Here is a 20,141-nt window from a genome sequence, read left to right on the forward strand (position 1 = left end):
TCTGGACTCACTGCAGCTTTGGAGCAGACCTCTGATTCCCAGGCTATAGTGTGACTGAACAGCTCTGCAGACTCAACCATCTCTGTTACCCCATACTCAGAGGGGCTGGTGGAAACTTGAGAGCTGTTAGAAGCAAATGCGATTAGGTTGACACCACAGAGGAATGAAGTATTTGGGATATTGAAGTTGAGGTGGAGAAGAGGCCACTTGATGGAGCACTTGAGATCCATTGCAGCACCTGCTCTTTTGGTGCCTCATCTACATTTGGTAGCGCTGGTCTTGCCTGTGAAAAAAGGGATCATATCAGATTATCCACGGGAAGAAGTAGACATTTTATTTTGGCTGGTAGTTGGTGTTACGAATCGGTGCTGCTGTAGCCGCAAGCAGCCTGCAGCAGTTCCAGTTGCGCCCAGCCGTCAGCTGCCATTTTTGGCTGTGCCTCGGGTCGTCCAGCTGGCTGCTTCCTCCTCCACGTCTAAGTGTGAAGAAGCAGCTAGTGCGCATGCATGTGCCGATTTACCCCAGCCACAGCCTAAGTCCAGTGTTTCGCCTAGTGAGTACTTTTAGCCTTACTGTGCCACTCCTGAGGCTAAATTCTCAGTTCGGGCTACTGAGCATGCTCCCACACTTAGTGCGAAAAGCCTCTTTGCACAGGTACTTGGACTCTGTGCCGTGTCTAAGTCCTGTGTTGTGCCTACAGAGCATGCTGAAGCTGATAGTCTTTTTTCTGAGACTGTTGTTCAGGCTACTGAGCATGCTCAGGCACTTAGTGCATCAGAGGCTAGGTCCGGTAATGAACTCACTGGCCCTGTCCGTGACGTGGCAGGCCTAGACAGGGCACAGGGCATCAGGTGTCATGATCATGTGGCCACTCCGGACTGGCTCGCAGAGGCCCGCCCCTATGATTTGGCAACTCATTATTGTTCGTCAAACGATGACTGGTGAGGTGTTTGGGGCGTGGCTGCCATGAGGTCATCATTGAAGTGGCGGTTCTGCATAGACCGCTGGTTATGTCACTGATGATGTGGCACTCTGCTTTTGGCTCCTGGAGGTGCATTGTGGTCCACCCTGGGTTGGGGCGGACCCAGGTTAGAAAAGGGGCTGGAGACAACAAGGAGGTGCGCAGTCTTCTATTATGCTCAGACAGAGCACACCTCCATGTGTTGAACCCATTTGGGATTTAGGCCAGAGGTAGGCAGGGATAGGGCATTGGTGCAGGACGCCACCACACTTGGTAACGCAGAAGGGTTATGAGCAGCTCCTGTCCTACCAGTCCTGCTAGTGCAGCCCAGTGGCATTAACTGGGCTGCTGCGCCTGCTGTCCACAGGCGTGCCCCCTACGCACATGGACAGCATAGCCAATGGCCCATGTGTTGTTAACAGGGAGTTCCTGGGCTGGGTGTGTGGACCCTGTGACGCTACCAGGGTTCCCAGTCTCCAGATCTGAGCGTCGTTTAACTCTGTTCAGGCTCCTATTAGTTTCAGAGCCACCCAGCTCTGTATCCTCCGCCTAACCTTCGGGTTGCTAGCATCTCCTTTTCCATCTGGGAGCATGGTGGACCCCGACTGGCAATTGGGTTATATACCACCTTATCCTAATCTGCCAGTCCCCCCGTAACAGATGGTGTTTCTTCAGCAGATGTTACTGTTGCTTAACCACCAAACCCACGGATACAAACTTTTTTCTCCTTTCCAACACACCTGTTCCTCTTTCCACCAGCATATGGCCTTTTGCCACTCATTTTGTATATGACCAAAAGTGCAACTCTGCAGGGACACCGTACTCAATGCCATCTCAGCACAGCAGCCAGCCCTCGGTCCCTCAGATGTGGACAAGTAAAAGACCATTTCCTCCTATCCATGACAAAGCGTTGAGATTCACTCTGTGCAGCACTGGTGTTTAGTGTAAAGCCGATCTAATATTGTGTACCAGCTTCTACTGATACTCCTGCATTCGTGCGTCCCTTTCTATGGCATGTCTTATTTCACCAAATTTTGTCTTGTACCGGGGATCTAACAGTGTGGCAACCCAGTAGTCAGCATTACTTCGAATTCGGACAACCGTGGGTCATGTTGTAGGTAGTGTAGCAAGAAGGCGCTCATGTGTCTTGCGCATTCAGGAGGACCAAGTCCTTGCTGTGTTGGTGGTGGAGAGGTGAGAATCATGCCTCCTTCATCTGCCCTCTCCCCCCAACCTCGCACAACAGAAATGTGAGCAAGCTGTACCTCATCTGCTGAGTCTTCCATGCCCAACGCCAGTTCGTCCTCTATTTTTTCCTGGGCTCCTTCACCTTCCTCAACAGTTTGGCTGACACTATGCGCCCTTGTTAATCACTCTCCCCCACCGTCCCATGCCTGCCGCCTTGGTGCTGCTGACCATCTGGACCTTGTAGATCTTGTTATCCATTCCGCATATGACTACTCCTGTACTTCCTCCCATTCCTCTTGTCCCACCACCTGACTATGAATGCTGTTTAGAGTGTGCTCCAGCATGTAGATGACCAGAATTGTCATGCCGATTATGGCAACGTCAGCGCTAAACATCTTCGTCACCATTTGTAAAATGTGAAGAAGGGTGCATAGGTCCTTGATCTGAGACCACTCAAACAGCGTGATCTGCCCCACCTCTGGATCTCTTTAGCCCTGGCTATACGTCATAAAATAATGCAGCAGGGCTCGCCGGTTCTGCCACAGATGCTGCAACATATGCAGATTCAAATTCCTGCGTGTCGGCACATCACATTTCAGGCGGTGAACCGGCACACCGAAAGACTTCTGGAGCGATGCAAGTTGTTCAGCTACGGGGTGTGAACGGTGGAAGTGAGCACATAGTGTGAGTGCCCACTGCAGAAAGCCATGTAGGCCGGGATAGTGTTTTAAAAATTGCTGGACAACCAGGTTCAACACATGAGCCATACAAAACACGTGTGTCACATTGCCCTGGCGAAGGGCCGCACCCAAGTTTTCAGCATTGTGGCACACGGCTGTTAAGTCACCACCGGAGCCCGCTCCAGCAATTTGTACTCCGATCGCCAGGTGACAATGTGTTCCTTTCGTAATAGTGCTGATGATGGGAGAGGAGTCGATGCCAGCGGCGCCGGTGGCCGCAGGTTCCGCTCAGTCACTGGGCTGGGTTACCTTGAGATCTGCAGTACCACTGCCTGACTGTAGGTGGTGGTTGTCTCACAGCTGAAGTACCATCATTCAGCTACAACCAATGGGAAGTCACCACACCATTTTTTAGGCCCCTCCTGTCTGCTGACCACTGCCAGACATAGTTCTGAACTTCTGGTTCCTGTTCCGCCCAGTTCTGTTTTGTGATTTTGTGTGCTGACTACCGCTTGTTTCTTGACTACGTCTCCTGCCTGCTGTTTATGTACCTCGTTGCCCAATCCGCATTTGACCTCTGCTTGTTTTCTGATTAAGTCCTGGCCGTCCGATTCTGTTCATATTCCTCAATTCATGGTTTGACCCTGCCTGACTACTACTACTCTCTTGGACTGCAGCCTTGCACAGGTATTGATCACCTTGGGCCCTGTGTAATTCCAAATCCCTGTATAGGGGTTAAAGGTTTTCACGGTTCTGGTGGTCCTGCTTGCTGCGTGGCTTCCCTCTAGCCTATCCTTTACAACCCGTCTGAGTCTGTGGATCCAGGCAGGCGTTACACCGTGCCCTCTGCAGAAGGCCATGTAGGCCGGGATATTGGTTTAAAAATTGCTGGATAACCATGTTCAACACGTGAGCCATACAAGGAACGTGTGTCACATTGTCATGGCGAAGGGTCGCACCCAGGTTTGCATCATTGTCGCACACGGCCTACCCTGGCTTCTGGTTGAGTGGAGACAACGATTGATGAAACTCGGTCTCCAGAGCTTACCGTCCACAACTCCTCAGTGGTGTGACTCACATTTCCCAGACAAAGTAAAGAGTCGACCGCCTGATGCTGTTGAGCTCTGCTGCCAGCATAGTAAGGAGGTGTGCGGGATTCTTTGTGCACAGTTACAACGTGGGTGGCCTTACAATACAGGTTTTCAGCTGAGGTTGAGGACCTAGATGGGGTTGAGGAGGCAGAAGCAGTGGAGAAACTTCTACATACAGAGGAAGGATTGACACACAACTCTTGGGGACGGGAAGACTTGTACAGCAGACCCTTCTCCATCTCTCACCATAGTTACCCAGTGCCCAGTCAGCGACATGTAACGCCCCTGTCCATGCTGACTGGGCCAAGTATCTGTGGTGAAATGCACCCTGTCACACACAGAGTTTCTCAAGGAAGCGGTGATGTTGTGTGCGACATCCTGGTGTAGCTCAGGCACGTCTTTCTTGGAGGAGTGGCGACTGGGCATCTGCTCTTGGGGCACTGCGATGCGCAAAAGGTCTCGAAAATCCTCTGTGTCAAAAGGGTGGAAAGGCAGCATTTAGGTAATCAAAATCTTGCAGATGCTGAGAGTCAACCTCTTAGGCATGTCATGCCCATCTTAAATCATGTAAAACACAGCAAGGGGACTCCAACCACAGTCTCCCTCTTTTCCAAAAATTGGGCCACACACACCACTTCACTGGCATCAGTTGTCCCACAGTTGCAAATGTGACGCCCTGGACTAGCCACGTAGTCACAGATAGTGCCCCCGCACAACACCAGTCCCACACAAGGTAACACCAGCCAAACCATAAACCCTAGTCACCTCCTCCAGGGCTTGATGGACACACCAGGGGGGGGCGAAGCCAGGCGGTTGGCATGCCCACCGAGGAGTTCAGAGAGCCTGAGGCAGGAAAAGGTTGGAGTAGTCAGTGAGTGAGGAGATAAGTGACAGGAGGGAAGGCGAGTGGAAGCAGGCCTGTGTAGCAGGTCTGCAGCAGTCTGACAGGTGCCGGGGTCAGAGCCCTGGTACCTTGGCTAGGAGGAAAACGGTGGCCTTAGCCTGCAGGAGCTGGGAAGATGGTTCGGTGGAACCGTGGTGGACCGGGACAGGGTAGTGGCCCACCAGTACCGACCCGGGGAACCGACTCGGAAACCGGAGCACACAGGGGGGTACTCAGACCCTGAAACGATGTCCAGAATCCACTGGACTGAGTTAATTCACTGATTGCGGTCTGGACTATTGGTCCTTATCCACCCAAGTCCCAACTGAAGACAACAGCCCACCAAGGGGGATAGAAAGCCACCGCACAGGCAGAGAGATCCCACGGGCCAGCGTCTGCGGGCAAACGGGCTCTCCCGACATACACACAGCTGGGGAGCGGACTCCCGTCGCTGAAGCGCATGCAGTCTACACATACACTACACGGTGCAGGAGAAAGGCAAAGACCACCGAACCGAGTGGGGGACCAGACGCAGCCGGCTGCGGGCACCGAATACCATCAACTTTGTTTACCAGAGACTTGTGTGTGTCAATAACAGTGAGTACAACAGTGCCATCTGGCCACGGACCGCCCAGCTACTTTTCCCCAACGGGTCCCGGGGCTATCACCCCTGCCCACGGAGGAGTTCACATCTTGCTGCATAACCGCTATCTTTTGGCGCGAAGATTCCCACCAGAGTCTTCTTCCCCGGCAGAAAGGGCGCGAAAGCCGAAGCCCTGTCCCCTAGGAACACGGCTGTGCAGAAAAGCGCGCGGTCAAAAAGCGAAACTGCCCAGCAGAAAAAGCGAGTGCCGCGAAAAGACCAAGAGGGAGCAGATGGAGGATGTCTGCTCCCAAGCCTGATGCTGGTCCCGCGCCGACCGCTGGAGCAGCGGTGCCCACAGAGAATGCCGCCGGCGAGGAGGTTACAGCTCCCGCTCTGGTCGCAGGAGCAGTGGGTCCAGAGGCTCCGATGGTGACTCCCCATGTGACAGCTAGCGGTGAACCACCTGCCACAGGAAGGATGTCGGCCCCGGCAGTCCACCCGGCCGTGACGGGAATGGCGCCCGGCCCGGAAGACCCCATAGGTGTCAACTCAGAACCGGAGACGACAGATGGCAGCAGCTCAAAGGATGATACGGAGTCCGTCTCAGAGGATGAGTCCCCGCTCGTCATTGGCATCTTCGTAAACACGATGATGGCACTCTGCAGGTACTGTCGGCAGCTAGGGAACTTTGCAGGCATGTGCCCTGAAAATGGCCGGCCTTAAAGTAGCCGGAACCCGCCGCAAGTTGAAGTTTTAAAGTTGATGTTCCTGATATTTTAAAGTTTAAATGAACTTGGCTGAGAACTTGCTGGCCACCCAATAACATTTGGGCTTGTAAATAATCCCGGACCACCCTTTCAGGTCCTGCAGCCCCCGGGGAGGCTGGTTGGAGGAAGGGCCTGCGACAGAGGAGGCCGAGGTCCCGTCACCATAGTAACCGGTGACAACCCTCCGGGTCAGGGGTCCCCTGGACGTGAGGTCTCTTTGTACATTGTACCCGGCTCGTTTGGGCAACACCCGGACTCGAACCTGATTCCTGGACTGGAGAAAAAGGGTGCTGACCTGTTTTTAGATGCAGCATCAAGGTTCAGGTTTGTTTGGGTGGGCATCTGAAAGGACCCGGTCCCGTCCCGTTCCCGGTTTAATAAAAATGTTGTTTTTATATGTTTGCAACGTTTAAGTGACATGCCTACCGCCAAGGGAAGAAACAAAAAACTTTCAGAATTGTAAATATGTTAGTATGCTTGTTCACTGTTTTTATCTTTTCCAGTTCAGAAAAATAAATGGTGGTGGTTGGACAGCCCGCGGACAGTCTGTAGTTAACCAAGGGGGAGTATGACGCCCTGGACTAGCCAGGTATTCACAGATAGCGCCCCCGCACAACATTAGTCCCACACAAGGTAACACCAGTCAAACCATAAACCCTGGTCACCTCCCTTAGGGCTTGATGGACACACCAGGGGGGGCGGTGCCAGGCAGTTGGCATGCCCACCGAGGAGTTCAGAGAGCCCTGGTACTTTGGCTAGGAGGCAAATGGTGGCCTTAGCCTGCAGGAGCCAGGAAGACGGCTCGGTGGAACCGTGGTGGACCGGGACAGGGTAGTGGCCCACCGGTGCCGACCCGGGGAACCGACTCGCAAACCGGAGCACACAGGGGGTACTCAGACCCTGAAACGAGGTCCAGAATCCACTGGACTGAGTTAATTCACTGATTGCGGTCTGGACTATAGGTCCTTTCCCACCCAAGTCCTGACTGAAGACAACAGTCCACCAAGGGGGATAGAAAGCCACCGCACAGTCAGAGAGATCCCATGGGCCAGCATCTGCGGGCAAATGGGCTCCTCCGACATACACCGAGCCGGGGAGTGGACTCCCGTCGCTGAAGCGCGGGCAGTCTACACATACACTACACGGTGCAGGAGAAAGGCAAAGACCACAAAACCGGGTGGGGGACCAGACGCAGCCGGCTGCGGGCACTGACCACCATCAACTTTGTTTACCAGAGACTTGTGTGTGTCAATAACAGTGAGTACAACAGTGCCATCCGGCCGCGCACCACCCTACACTGCCCAGCTACTTCCCCCAATGGGTCCCGGGGCCATCACCCCTGCCCATTGAGGGGATAACATCTTGCTGAATAACCATCTTCCCCGGGGTGCCCCATAACTGCAGCAGTGGTGTCTACACCTTCACCACATCGGTTGGTGGCGTCACGAACTTAAACACGGCTCCGGCCGTCCACCTACCTACCACCCCCCTAAGTAGCGCCAGCACCCTTTCAGAGAGAAGTGACCCCCCCAGTCCTGAGGCGCTCAAGCCACCCACCAACGAGCTCGGATCCGAGTGGCTCGGCTGCAGCTGAGCGTGGGGCGGTACACAAACTTAAAAAGTTGATTTGCATGAAGCACTATCAAAAATCCACCAGCCTTTCATCTCCCCAGGATGACACAGGGGTAGAAAAGTCCTCTCTGATCCATGACTTCTTTATCTTGATGAACGTTAGTCTGTCCACGTTGTCACTGGACAGACGCGTGCGCTTATCTGCCAGCACACACCCAGCAGCACTGAAGACACATTCCGAGAGAACGCTGGCTGCGGGACATGACAATATCCCCAAGGCGTAAGTGGCGAGCTCAGGCAATTTATCCAGATTGGAAGCCGAAAATGATCAAGACTCAAGTTGCACAGTAATGGCATCGATGTCACTTGCATATACTCATATATCTGTGTCTCCTCCTCTTTTTACTCGTCTAGCTCTTTTGTTTTCGCATGAGTATACAGTATGTCCTTGTCACTTTCCCATGTGTTTGTGGTGTCTTGGGAGTTGTTTGTTACCTTTTGGACAACTTTGAAGGTGTTTTCTATGTGTTTGTATGTGTTTGCCTGCCATTGTTTTCAATGAAGTTCGAAGGGGTCGTCAAACAGTTTGTCGAACGTTCGCCGAACCTGCCCGCCGTTTGACGAACCGAACTCGAACCTTAAGAGGTTCGCTCATCTCTATAAATAAATTGAGAAGTTTTTAAAATGTTGTTTCTATTTTTTCATCATTCGTATATCATTTGTATATCATTGACATCTCTATCGATCCTGTGGTTTCTCTGACTTTTCCTTCTTGATAATTATACTGATGTCACTAAAGATAATAGCATAATTTATAATGAAACATTATAATTACAAATAACAAAACTTGTGTAAAGACTTTGCTAATATGGGGATTGTCCAGTCTTGGGACAAACGTTTGCAGTCACTCTGAGTGACTACAGACTGCTGAATCATGACAGCGTGCGATATTCCCAGTGTGCATATTTACGATTTGCAAAATGAGGTCATAAGATGATTAGGCATCCCCAACATCTCTCAATTCACTTCTATTGAAAGAAGTCAAATACGTCTAGTTGGAATGCAACATGAGAAAATATACAAGTACAGTATATAAACCTCATACGTTTAGTCATGTGACCACCCAGTCACATCAGCAATACAGGCAACAGTGACAGCATGTGCACCAGAATGCAGTCACATGTCCAAAGCCTGATCCGCCCCTATAAGTCTAGATACAATAAAATTATTGATAAATTTACTACAATGGAACCTTGGATAAAAAGTAACTTGGTTTGAGAGTGTTTTGCAAGACAAGCAAAGCGTTCTAAAAAATTGTAACTTGGTTTAAGAGCTTTACAATAAGAACAACTACTCACTGTGTACACTTCCGGTTCCCTCCTTTCACCACGCTCTGGAGGTAACTTTCTGTCCATATGTACTGTATACAGTATACCTTTGTACAGTACAGTATATACTATATAGCATGTCTATCAATTTGCATTTGTGGATACAATATTGTACTTTCTTTCTGATAACCAGTGCAGCACATTGCTTGTACTGTAATTGCCTGTGCAGTATTCCTACCCCACATTTGGCTTTGTTCAGCCCTTATATTGGGCAGAAGAGATTTGGGAGGGTGTTTTTGTACTTGCATAAAGGTTGTCATATTTATACATCATTTTTTCTCTTTAGTGTTCCTCCCACACACCAACAATTCTATTGTAAGCTAATGTGCAGTTTAATTTGCTTTCTATGTTACTGTACTGTACAGTATCTTGCATTAGTGTACTGTAATAATTTTATATGAATACAGTACATTATTTTGTATTACTGAAATAATTTTGTATAAATACAGCAAATATTTTTGGGTTGTGAAACGAATTGTCCGTGTTTCTATTATATCTTATGGGAAACTTTGCTTTGATACAAGAATAACTTGGTTTAAGAGCACACTCCCGAAACCAATTATACTCCTAATCCAAGGTTCCACTGTATTTGCCATTGAAATAAAATAGTTGTATTCTACTTAACAACCACTAGAGGTCAGAGCATCTTACAACAATGGTCAATTTCATATTTGTTTTATTTTGTTTTACTAAAAGCGAATAACATATATAAAACTCAATAAATAAGAAGATTATTGTTACCTCAATGTTATCAACAGAAAATGTAACTAAAAACATCAGGTACAATATGAAAAATTCAAATGAAAATCAGTAGAGTCAACACTTCTGCAATTTGACCTGGAATACTAGATATCAGCTTCTGAGCCAAGTCCTGACTGCATCAGATTCTTGCCTAATCAGTGCCAAAAAGATAACTAAGTGGCTCGGTGATCAAAACTTTGAAAATTGAGGTCCTTGTCCATGATAATCCTCAGATCTCAATCCCATTGAACCAGTGGAAGGGTAAATGAAAACACAGAACTTGTGATTAGGCAAGAATGACATGACATCAGTCAGGCTTCGGCCCAGAATCTGATACCAGACATGTTACGGATATTTGCTAAAGGCTTTAAAAATAAGAGTCAACACTGTAAGGCTATGTGCCCACGCCTTGGAAAATACACGGAATTTGCCGCGATTTTTTCACGGAAATTCCACGGATTTTTCAAAAATCCGCAGTACAGCTAGTCCCCAGCCATTTCTATGGCATTTTGGAACTGCTGTGCCCATGCTGCGTTTTTTTCCGCAGCAGAAATAATGTGAATTTCCCTGCGGAAAAATCTGCAGCATGTGAATTATTACTGCGGATTTTTCCGCAGGATCCCATATTTACCTGCCTTGATAGAAGACACCGGAGTCACTTCCTCCGGTGCAGAGGAGCACGATGGAGCCAGGAGCAGAAAGGAGGAGGTGGGCGGGGCCTGCACGAGCTCTGGTCATCTGACAGCCAGAGCTAGTTCAGGCCCGCCCACCTTCTCCGGCAATGGCAGATAGACACAGCCGGAAAGTGAAGTGCTGCATGATAGAGGTAAGTATGAACTCCCCGATCACTCCAGCACTTGTTCTGTATTGAGGATGCAGTGCCGAAGCCATGGTACTGTATCCTCAATGCAGAATGACCGCAGCATATCCGCAGGACATTCCACAGTAAAACCGCAGCATTTAAACAGACAAAGTTGTGCTGTTGTTTTCTGGGAGCTCCTGCGGAATATGCGGATATAACCGCCGGACACTTTCCCCGTGGGCACATAGCCTAACTATCGAGACTTTGTACAAACTTGATGTACTTGTCAATTAAGAAGTAAACATTTCTGATATACTCTCTTCAGGAAACAGAAAAATCTGATTTAATGATCTAAAATATTGATGCAGCAAACTGTGAAATCTAAAATAAAAATCAGTCTCAATATGTTTGGCCATGACTGTACAATACGGTGTTCTTGTGTTTCCTGTGTTGTTACAAAAAAATCCATACAACTAGGTCATGCCCACAAAACTTTAGAACATACACACATTAAAATGTATTCATCAACATCGGCCAATTAGAATGTCAATCCCAATTACACTTACTTGTTAGCATGACTGTGACAGTGATTGCAATGTCTTGCATCAAATAATGGTAATTTCCAAGTAATGTATGTTTCTGGAAAAAATTAAGTAGCAAAAAATTGTATCAGTTTCTTTGATATAATCAAGACTCATACAGAAGAAGCAAAGGTTAAACTGATTCAGATAAAGCAATAAGATAACAGCACAAAGAAGTATATACTTCAACATTGCCAAATTTCACATTAGTTCGTATCTTGCAAAATGCTATCATAATTATTTTAAGTGAAATAACCATCTGTGCTTCTGTGATAAAGTTATAAAGATGACGCTTTGTAAGGCTTTATTAGGACCAACCGGCGTCACGTTACAACCGACAGTATATATTTTATCGATTGGTGGTCATTTAAATGTTTGTTTACACAGATAGACCAGAGCAAGCAATGTTAACTGAGTGATTAATATAAGAGCCCTGAGTGCACATATGCTGCTATGATTCTCCGAAGTGCCAGTCTTCTTTGTATAAGATGATGTATAGATGAGAACGGTGAATTTTTGCTGTGCAAAAGATCATTTAACCCGACAAACAAGCGTTTTGTCATGCTACGTATGGGAAAGTACCAAGCAAACAGCAAAAGGTAAGGGAAGGGGACACCTACATCTAGGGTAGGGGGAGATGTGACCCCTGAACAAACCTACAGCTGGTCCCTGGGGTTCATCACTAGAGTTGAGCGCGGTTCGAGGTTCGAGGTTCTCCAGTTCTAGGCTCGAGTGATTTTGGGGGCTGTTCGAGATCGAACTAGAACTCGAGCTTTTTGCAAAAGCTCGATAGTTCTAGATACGTTCGAGAACGGTTCTAGCAGCAAAAAGCAGGGCTTTTTACAGCTACAGTGTGCAGGAGCCATCGCTGGCAGCCTGCCAGAAGCTGGTAACCAAGATAAACATCGGGTATCCAAGCAAAGCGCTTTGGTTAGTAACCCGATGTTTATCTTAGTTACGTGCAGGAAGCCCACACTTCCCCGCTCAGCTCGCTCCGCCCCCTCCTGCCCGCGGCATGTACACATACATACACACACACACACACACACACACACACACACACACACATGGTCCCGCTCGGCTTACCTGCGGTGATGAAGTCCCGCCATCCCGACCTCAGCGCTGTCACTGTCCTCCATGGCCGCCGCTTGTCACATCACCTTCTCTCGCTTCCGACCCGAGACTGACTAGCGGTGACGTCACGGGCCTCTCGCGATACTTGGTGTGAAGGCGCCGGTCATTTAACTTAGTGACAGGGGCTGTCAGTGTGCTGGAGATCAGCGCAGGTAATGTACTGACAGCAGCACTTGTCATGCCCTGCAGTGACCTGGGCTGACCCATTGATGTTAGCTCAGGTCATTGATGTTAGCTCAGGTCACTGCATTGCTCTCCCAGCCAATGGGGAACATCCTGCTCTTCATTGACTGGGACAGTGTGGATCGTCATTGCAACCCCTTGGATTACACCAGACCTGGATTTGTTTTTCATTCTAATAAATTGGTTAAAGAGGGAATGTTTTTGGGAGTGTTTTTTCAAATAAAAATGTGTTTGTCGTCTATTTTTTTTTATTACTGACTGGGTTGGTGATGTCGGGTATCTGATAGACGCCTGACCTCACCAACCCCAGGGCTTGATGCCAGGTGACATTACACATCTGGTATTAACCCCATATATTACCCCGTTTGCCACCACACCAGGGCGCGGGATGAGCTGAGGCGAAGCACCAGGATTGGCGCATCTAATGGATGCGCCACTTCTGGGGCGGCTGCGGCCTGCTATTTTTAGGCTGGGGAGAGTCCAATAACCATGGACCTCCCTAGTCTGAGAATATCAGGCCCTGGCTGTCTTCTTTACCTTGGCTGGTGATCCAATTTTGGGGGACCCCTACGTGTTTTTTTTTTAATTATTTATTTAATTTAAAATAACAGCGTGGGGTGCCCTCACTTTTGGATTTACAGCCAAGGTGAGGTTGCCAGCTGTGGTCTGCAGGCTGCAGCCGTCTGCTTTACCCTAGCTGGCTACAAAACTAGGGGGAACCCTACGTCATTTTTTTTTTTTCATTTTTTTGGCTAAATACAAAGCTATGCACCCCTTAGTGCCACATGAAAGGCACCAAAGGGTGCTCCACTTTTTCTCCACTTTTTCTCCACTTTTTCTCCATTTTTTCCTCCACTTTTTCTACACTTTTTCTCCATTTTTTCCTCCACTTTTTCTCCACTTTTTCTCCACTTTTTCTCCATTTTTTCTCCACTTTTTCTCCACTTTTTCTCCACTTTTTCTCCATTTTTTTCTTCACTTTTTCTCCACTTTTTCTCCACTTTTTCTCCATTTTTTTTCTCCACTTTTTCTCCACTTTTTCTCCATTTTTTCTCCACTTTTTCTCCACTTTTTCTCCACTTTTTCTCCACTTTTTCTTAACTTTTTCTCCACTTTTTCTCCACTTTTTCTCCACTTTTTCTCCATTTTTTTCTCCACTTTTTCTCCACTTTTTCTCCATTTTTTTCTCCAATTTTTCTCCACTTTTTCTCCACTTTTTCTCCACTTTTTCTCCATTTTTTTCTCCACTTTTTCTCCACTTTTTCTCCACTTTTTCTCCATTTTTTCTCCACTTTTTCTCCACTTTTTCTCCACATGTTCTCCACTTTTTCTCCGTTCTTTTTCTCCGTTCTTTTTCTATGGTCGGTCTACCCATTAGCTCTGCCATGCATACTGTAGCTCTACACCTACTGCACATGTTACTTTATGATTGACATCTCTTTCGTACCAGAGCTGTCTAAGTCTACTCTGACCCCATATTTGTCATTACTATATTGTCCTTGTACTGTATTATGACATTTGTATCATGTGTTTCATTTCTTGCTGTGTTGCAATTTTTTTGCTGCATCCCAATTGTACCTCTACATTGTTCGAGTTTATGTTATTGTTCTCTCACTCTTATGTGATACTGATTATTGTCATTTTTCATGATTACATGCAGATAAGTCCAATCTGACGAAGGCTCAGGCCGAAACGTCATTTGTAACTTGTTTTGGACAAAAACATATATGCTTATGAAAAATTTTTTTTTCTTAATACGGACCAATAAAGAGTGATTTTGCATTACTATCCGTTGTGACTTACTGACTTAGTCTGGGAGATTTAGAGTGCCGAGGTTACTCACTAATTTTATCTATTATTACCTCTGAGCACCTATATACCAGTGAGCAGAGCTTCCTCTACAGTAGTTCTCCTGATTAGGCATGCCCTTACCTCATGAGCAGGGCATTGCAGCTTTGGTAGCAACCATTACGACATGGACTCTGCTGCTGTGGACCCGAGAAGAGTGAGTGCAGATTCATTGCACCCACACTCCTCACATGAAGGGTCCGCACTCCTAGAAAATGGGGGATACGTTCCCTGAGTGTCTCCCCCCCATATTCTAGACGGTCCAGAGTCGTCGTGGGACCCCTTTATTTTTTTTCTTACAATAAATTGGTGAATAGAGGAAATGTTTTGGGGACTGTTTTTTCAAATAAATTTCTTTTGTCGATTTTTTTTTTTTGTTAGTACTGACAGTTTATGACGTTGAGTATCTAATAGACGCCATGACATCACAAACTGCTGGGCTTGATCTCAGGTTACTTTACAGCTAGTATCAACCCGATTTATTACCCCTTTTGCCACTGCACCAGGGCACGGGATGAGCTGGGGTGAAGCGCCAGGATTGGCGCATCTAGTGGATGCGCCACGTCTGGGGTGCCTGCGGCCTGCTATTTTTAGGCTGTGAAGGCCCAATAACTATGGACCTTCCCACCCTGAGAATACCAGACCACAGCTGTCTGCTTTACCTTGGCTGGTGATCCAATTTGGGGGGGACCCTACTTTTATTGTGTAATTATTAATAATTATAAAAAAAGAGCCTGAGGGGACCTCCACATTGGATCCCCAACCACGGTAAAGCTGCCAGCTGTGGTTTTCAGGCTACAGCCGTCTGCTTTACCCTAGCTGGCTATCAAAAATGGGGGGACCCAACGTCATTTTTTTTTTAACTATTTTTTAAATAGAAAAAATTAATGGGCTTCCCTGTATTTTGATTGCCAACCAAGGTAATGGCAGGCAGATGGGGGTGGCAACCCATAGCTGTCTGCTTTATCTGCGCTGAAAATCAAAAATACCGCGGAGCGCTACGTCATTTTTTTAAAGATTTATTTTTACAGCACTGTGATGTCCAGCAATCAAAATACAGGGAAGCCCATTTTATTTTTAGTTATTTAAATAAATAATTAAAAAAAAATATATATGGGCTCCCGCTGCATTTTTTGTATTGCTAGCTAAGGGTAATCCAAGCAGCTACTGGCTGCTAACCCCCACTGCTTGGTGTTACCTTCACTGGCAATGGAAAATCCAGGGAAGCATTTTTTATTTTTTTTGCCAAAAAACTACAAAAAAAGGACGTGAGCTTCGCCATATTTTTGTATGCTAGCCAGGTATAGCAGGCAGGTGCTGGAAGAGTTGAATACAGCGCCAGAAGATGGCGCTTCTATGAAAATGCCATTTTCTGAGGCGGCTGCAGACTGCAATTCGCAGCAGTGGGACCCAGAAAGCTCAGGCCAACCTGTGCTGCGGATTCCAATCCCCAGCTGCCTAGTTGTACCTGGCTTGACACAAAAATGGGGCGAAGCCTACGTCATTTGTTTTCTAATTATTTCATGAAATTCATGAAATAATAAAAAAAGGGCTTCCCTTTATTTTTGGTTCCCAGCCGGGTACAAATAGGCAACTGGGGGTTGGGGGCAGCCGTACCTGCCTACTGTACCTGGCTAGCATACAAAAATATGGCGAAGCCCACATAATTTTTTCAGGGGGCAAAAAACTTCTGCATACAGTCCTGGATGGAGTATGCTGAGCCTTGTAGTTCTGCAGCTGCTGTCTGTCTGTATGGAGAAGAGCAGACAGCAGCTGCAGAACTACAAGGCTCAGCATACTCCATCCAGGACTGTATGCAGAATTTTTTTGCCCACCAAAAAAATGACGTGGGCTTCGCCATATTTTTGTATGCTAGCCAGGTACAGCAGGCAGCCACGGGCTGCCTCCAACCCCCAGTTGCCTATTTGTACCCAGCTGGGAACCAAAAATATAGGGAAGCCCGTTTTTTTTTAATTATTTCACTTATTTCATGAAATAATTAAAAAACAAATGACGTGGGCTTCGCCCCATTTTTGTGTCCAGCCGGGTACAACTAGGCAGCTGGGGATTGGAATCCGCAGCACAGGTTAGCCCGAGGTTTCTGGGCACCTCTGCTGCGGATTTCAGTCCGCAGCCGTCCCAGAAAATGGCGCTCTCATAGAAGCGCCATCATCTGGCGCTGTATCCAACTCTTCCAACAGCCCTGGAGCCGGGTGGCTTGTTGGGTAATCATGAGTTAATACTGGCTTTGTTTTACTAGCCAGTATTAAGCCAGAGATTCTTAATGTCAGGCACGTTTGACCCGGCCATTAAGAATCTCCAATAAAGGGTTAAAAAAAACACCACACAGAGAAAAAATACTTTAATAGAAATAAATACACAGACACATTAGAGACTCCATCTTTATTACCCCCTGTCAGCCCTCCACGATCCTGCTGTTCTGTCTTCTTTCTTTCTAGTGTAGTAGTAGTGACGATTGTAGTGAGGATGAGGTTCCCCAGCTCATCACTTGATGAGCTGGGGAACCTCATCCTCACTACAATCCTCACTAGTGTAGTAGTAGTGACGATTGTAGTGAGGAATCGGATGAGGTTCACCAGCTCATCACTTGGGGCTGGGGAACCTCATCCTCACTACAATCCTCACTACAATCGGGAAGCAGCGTGCAGCCTTCACTCCGTGAGTGATCAGTGCTGGCTGTCAGCGGTAACAGCGGTAACGCTGACAGACGCGTTACCATAGCAACGGTGCTCTTGGAGCCGCGGTTAGCAGTGACGTCACCGCTAACTGCGTTGCTATGGCAACGGTGATCTCCGTTAATGACCGGCTATGTCAGCCGGTCCCTAACGGAACGGGGAGTCGACCGTGTGCTAGAGCATGTCGCCGGTACACGGCGATACACATATGTGCACCGTGTACCGGAGAGATGCACTCGCAGGTCCTACATGACGCGTCATAGTCATGTGACTAGTCTGTAGCCAATGAGATAATAGCCACGTGACTGGTCACATGGCTATTTTGACGTCACGATAGGTCCTGCATCTCTGCTGGCAGTGCCGTCACCGGGAGGATTCAGCGATCATCGGATGGAATAGCGGCAGGAGACAGAGTGCAGAAGGGATCGCGAGGACCGGTAAGTGTTATGACAATGTTTATTAACTGTTTGTGTACATTTATAATGCATTTTTATGTGTTTGTGATTGCCTCCCATTATAGCCTATTGGTTCGACTTCGGTTCGTCGAACGTTCGACGAACCTAACTCGAACGGGACCCCCGTTCGGCGAACCGACCTCGAGCCGAACCGCGACCGGTTCGCTCATCTCTATTCATCACCACCCTAGATAGGTGCAGAACCTATGTACAGAGCCGGGAAAAAGCATGAACTACTTATGCACAGATGACTCAGGCAGGAGTTCAGCCAAGATTCAGCAACAATACTACTTATGAGAGCAAGCCACCTGTTTGCACCCAGATTTAGAATGAACTGAATAATATCACCAGCATGAGTTCAAGGAAGAAGGCAGTATTTAAACACCAAGAGAATACTGGTGATGAGCACCTGGGTGGAAGACGAGCTCCTGCTGGGTCCAAAAAGGGGAGAAATGAAAAGCCAGCAGGAAAGCTACCTATTACAATGAATACTGACAGTGAGAACACTTCGCACAGCCAAACACTGCGACCTCCTATTGTCAGAAACCACATGACTGTCACCAGTAACACACCTGTGACAGTACCTCCCCTTCTACGAGTGATCTCCAGAAACTCAGGATCAGGCCTATTTGGATGAGCAGCATGTTTTGAAGGGATCAACATAGAAATTGTTTTAGCTATTTGAAACTCCAAATTACCTTCAACCATGGTTGGTGCAGGTGGCAAGTGGGATGACTCCAAAGATTCCATATACTTTTTGAGTAGTGCCCTGTGGAACACATTGTGGATCCTAAGAGCCTGGGGTAACGCCAGACAAAATGCTACTGAGTTAATGATGGTGGTTATTTTATAGGGAGCAATACACCTAGGCCCTAGCTTCCAGGATGGAATTTTCAACTTTATGTTCCTGGTAGACAACCAAACATAGTCATTAACATTTAGGTCCGGACTAGGCAAGCATTTTTGTCAGCCATATGTTTGTATCTGTCTCCCATGAGACAAAGCACCTAAGGTAAGTTTCCAAATTTAATTTATGCGCTTTGTCTACCCATTCAACTGAGCATAAAAAGCAGAAGAGAAAGAGACTTGCACTCCCTGTCGAGCACAAAATGTTTTCCAAATTTGGAAACAAACTGGGTTCTCCAATATAAGATCACATTAGAAGGAACCACACGAAGCTTCATGATCTCATCGATGAACACCTGAGCCAGAGTCATGGCATTCGGAAGTGCCGGAATCGCGATGAAATGCGTTATCTTACTAAACCTATCCATAGCTACCAAAACCATAGTCTTTCCTGAAGACAAAGGTAAATCAGTAATGAAATCAATGGATAAATGTGCTTATAGTATATTCATGACCCTGGAATTGTTGACTCCGGTCTTTCCATACTCCACCCCTCCTTTCCCAATTCTTATCTAAAATGACTGCACAGACACCAATTTTTCTTTGGATAATTTTGGCCATAGCAGCCATTTATTAAACAGAAATATATAACAAATAAAAACATTGCAATATGGTAGGGTCCTTGAAGCTACAAACCCTGGTGATTCCTACCAACCGAACCATAAACACCAACTTGCCCCCAGCCGTTACCCACACTGGCTCAGGAGCACCAAACGGTAAGGGTTAATCCTCTGTTAACCCAAACCACCCCCAGGGACCCCGACATACCCCGTCGGGAATCCCCACAAAATCACCAGGTGACCAGCCATTCTGCCAATGAGGGGATCCATACCCAGATGGATTCCCCAAACCACTTTTTTAACCAACTTCAAGGACCCACAAAAAAAACCCGCCACCCAGCCACTACGACCCGTAAACAACCCCGCACCCCACCCCTTGAACATACCAAACATACCCCAAAATATGAGGGAGGGCGGGTGGGACTGTCACTTCTGTCCCCAAGAGCGGGAAATGTGCCGCTCCTCCCCCTGCTCATTGTTTTATTTTAAAAAACATGCTCGCTCTCCCCCTCCCCTCATGACACCTTGACCTCCCCACCAATCAAGTGTCATGAGGGCCTCCGCAAATGCCCCGGGGGGAGGGGGGGGCAATGCTCCGTCCCTTCTTGACCCTGGAATTGTTGACTCCGGTCTTTCCATACTCCACCCCTCCTTTCCCAATTCTTATCTAAAATGACTGCACAGACACCAATTTTTCTTTGGATAATTTTGGCCATAGCAGCCATTTATTAAACAGAAATATATAACAAATAAAAACATTGCAATATGGTAGGGTCCTTGAAGCTACAAACCCTGGTGATTCCTACCAACCGAACCATAAACACCAACTTGCCCCCAGCCGTTACCCACACTGGCTCAGGAGCACCAAACGGTAAGGGTTAATCCTCTGTTAACCCAAACCACCCCCAGGGACCCCGACATACCCCGTCGGGAATCCCCACAAAATCACCAGGTGACCAGCCATTCTGCCAATGAGGGGATCCATACCCAGATGGATTCCCCAAACCACTTTTTTAACCAACTTCAAGGACCCATCAATAAAAACCGCCACAACGAGGGCATCTTGATAACCTTCAAGTGCCTGAGACCCCCCGCAACCGCAGCGCCCTCTCGATACCT

At 47.5% G+C, this 20,141-nt stretch overlaps 1 pseudogene; it reads right to left on the reverse strand.

Annotated features, from left to right (window-relative positions):
• LOC142297273 (putative cation-transporting ATPase 13A4) overlaps positions 1-20,141 on the reverse strand; it is a 332,303-nt pseudogene that overhangs the window by 31,462 nt on the left and 280,700 nt on the right.

This window comes from Anomaloglossus baeobatrachus, chromosome 3, assembly GCF_048569485.1.
Source record: "Anomaloglossus baeobatrachus isolate aAnoBae1 chromosome 3, aAnoBae1.hap1, whole genome shotgun sequence".
Lineage (NCBI taxonomy): Eukaryota > Metazoa > Chordata > Amphibia > Anura > Aromobatidae > Anomaloglossus > Anomaloglossus baeobatrachus.